This window comes from Canis lupus, chromosome 15 (genome assembly GCF_003254725.2).
Source record: "Canis lupus dingo isolate Sandy chromosome 15, ASM325472v2, whole genome shotgun sequence".
In the NCBI taxonomy this organism is placed as follows: domain Eukaryota; kingdom Metazoa; phylum Chordata; class Mammalia; order Carnivora; family Canidae; genus Canis; species Canis lupus.
In genome coordinates this window covers 32,852,631-32,855,920 of record NC_064257.1, presented here as the reverse complement: position 1 = coordinate 32,855,920, position 3,290 = coordinate 32,852,631, and the positions used below count along the sequence as shown (strand labels likewise).

General features: G+C 42.3%; 1 pseudogene; it reads left to right on the top strand.

Moving 5' to 3' along the window:
• Positions 1–551: 551 nt before the first annotated feature.
• Positions 552–1,107, top strand: LOC118350816 (60S ribosomal protein L17-like; annotated as a pseudogene).
• The last annotated feature ends 2,183 nt before the right edge of the window (positions 1,108–3,290 follow it).

Genomic DNA, 3,290 nt, shown 5'->3' with positions numbered 1-3,290 from the left:
CTTGCACACAGTAGGTGCTCTACCACTGTTGTTTGAAACTGAACAGCAGGTGACTGAGATTTGAATTGTAGGTCCTCTAGGCCAAAATGTACAGAGCTTTTCTTTCTATAAACCACTGAATTAGTCAGTCTCCAGTAGAAAACAATAACTACCCCCTTCACAGACACACACACACACACACACACACACGCACACACACTCTATTCCCTTTATGGAGCTCGTGACTGTGTAGGCGTAAGTCAGGGAGTATTCATGACTTTGGCTGTGATGGTGATAATTGATGTTGAAATGAAAGAGAACACAGAGCAATAGATTACCCGAGATCAAAAAGAGAATATCTCAGACAACTAACTGTAGGCATTTCCAGAGCTGAATCAAACATTTCATGGAGTTTTGCTTACAGATTCCAGTTCCTGCACTTTTTCTATTCATGCATCAGAAGAATTATCCTTATAATACTCCCTAAGCATCCTGTTCATCACTGTGCCTCCTGGTCATTCTTTAATTAAAAATCTGCTCTTCCCCCAAGCAGCCTGAGGTAACCTCTAGAGATGGTTCGCTACTCGCTGGACCCAGAAAAACCCTACAAAATCATGCAAGTCCAGAGGTTCAAATCTTCGTGTTGACTTTAAGAACATGCGTGAAACTGCCCAGGCCATCAAGGGTATGCATATCTGAAAAGAAACCAAGTATCTGAAAGATGTCACTTTGCAGAAGCAGTGTGTGTCATTCCATCGCTACAATGGTGGAGTTGGTAGGTGTGCGCAGGCCAAACAGTGGGGCTGAACACAGGGTCGGTGGCCCAAGAAGAGCACGGAATTTTTACTGCACTTGCTTAAAAATGCAGAGAGTAATGCTGAACTTAAGGGTTTAGATGTAGATTCTCTGGTCATTGAGCACATCCAGGTGAACAAAGCCCCCAAGATGTGACATAGAACCTACAGGACTCATGGCTGGATTAACCCATACATGAGCTCTCCCTGCCACATCGAGATGATTCGTACTGAAAAAGAGCAGATTGTTCCTAAAGCAGAAGAGGAGGTTGCACAGAAGAAAAAGATACCCCAGGAGAAACTGAAGAAACAAAAACTTATGGCCTGGGAGTAAATTCTGCATAGAATAAATGCAAATTAAAAAAAAAATCCATCATAATCCCAAACTGTTTTTTTCCCCCCAGAAAGGAGTTCTTACCTGTATTAATGAATTTATTTTTATATCCTTGCATTTTGGTAATGCAGTGTCATTATCTTCTCCAAGGACCTTCTGAGTCCTGAATCCTTTTGTTAGGTATGGGTCGGATCATGCACAGGTATCACTAGGCATGGCTTCAAGGGCTTCAAGGATTTTTCAGGTTGGAAAAAAGAACCACAATGATCTCACTTGGAAGCACAAGTAGGTTAAGTGTCCCAGTATGGTCCCTGTCAATAGAACAGCATTCATTATGTGTTGTCCCTAACTGCCCCATCACTGAAGTCTTTGTTATGGAACTCAAATCCAGCCCAATTTGTGAGTCAATCTTGACCCAGACTGCAAGTAGGGGAGCCCCACCCATGGGTGGACTCCTGGAATTAATTAATCCTGGCTGCCAATCCTGCCATACCTACACATGTGCCCTGAGTCAAGGCCTTTCCTCACAACCTGCAGGGTATTTTACAGGCATCATTCAACATGAGTAAGGGGCTGAGTATGAGGATGGGACTTTGTGCTCCTATTTTCCCGCTTAGTCCTTTAGTTGGGTCCAGGGGAGTGTGAAAAAGGCAACGTGATATATGTAATAGAAAGACCTTAAAATCTGGAGTCCAGTTAATTTAGATTCTTCTTCCCTTCTATCTTTTGGAAAAATAACTGTTTAGTTTTGGACAAACTGTATAACTTCATTTCTCATTTGGGAAATAGGAGGAATATTACTTTCATAGCAGAGGTATGTGACGGTCCTAGCATGTAGTAAGTGCCCCATAATATTACTTTTATTTCTGGATTCCTTCAGGCTGGAGGAATCTCCAATGAATCCATGGAGAATATCACCCCAGATTCTATACTCTGCTGCAAAGTCCACCTAGTAGCTCCCTTCCATAACTCCTTGACTTCCACCTGAGTCCACTTCCATTACTCCTTAGAAGTGACAGCAGCCCAAATACACACAAAGGGATTCGGTTTGTTATGCTGGATTGGTGGTTGCTTCCTTAGGGCACACTTTTACAGTTGGTTCAGTTATCTCCATCTTGGCCTCACCTAGACCCAGACCCTCCCATCCCTCTGCCCAGTGCCAGTAAGACACGATGGGCAAGCAAAGTGTAATAGTCTTTCAGTATACAGGCTTTGGAGTTGCACAGTCCAAGTTTAAATCCCATTGCTATTGCTTCCACACTGTGTGACCTTAACTCCTCTGAAGCCTCAGGTCCTCAATCTTGAAATGGAGCTTCATGAGATTACCTACCTTGGAGACCATGGGGGCGGGGGGCGGGCAGGGTAGTGGGGATCACTTGAGATAATACATAAAAAGCTTTTAGAAAAGTACTTGGCAGGTAATGAATGTTCTATTAATATTGGCTATTACTTTCTGCTCTGCTGCTGAACCCAGTTATGTAATAATGGTAAGCACTAATCACGAAGCGATTCTTCTGTCTTGACTACTGCTCACCTGTCAGTAGTTGGAATCAGTACACTACCTTTCCTGCCACGTTAGCTCCTGTTTCTTCATGATGAATTTGGGGATAGGAATATTAGCCACACGCACATTTGAGTGAGCTTTTATTTCTTTGCTTTATCTCCTCTATTCACAAGTGGCCTCAGACTTCAGGTTTAAAATAAGGAAAAAGTAGTTAGTCAATCAGGATTCTTGCTCATCTGTGTCAGAGAAGTATGTTTATGACCACAAAGAAATGTTTGAGTCTAGAAGACAAGTCATCTGTAGGCAGTCTACTACAGTATTCTCAGTGAGAATCTTGAAAGGCCTGAATGAAGCAGAGGTATATGAGAGTAAAATAATAATAATAATAATAAATAATAACTAGCTAACTAAATAAATGAAAGTTTTTTTAAAAATTTAAAAAAGCATCAATTCTGGGCTTAAGAGTGGCCTCCATGTCAAAAATACAGGAAAACTACATTGATTAGAAAGCATGTGGGGGCCTCTGTGACTTGGAATCCTGTTCTCAGGGCCACCACAACATGATTGAAATCCTAGAGCAACCAACCCCAAGGCTAACAGTCATCAGGCTCCAGGGAAAGACTGCCCCAAACCAGTTGACCTGTCTTTGGAAGAAAAGACAATATCATCGCCCAGCCAT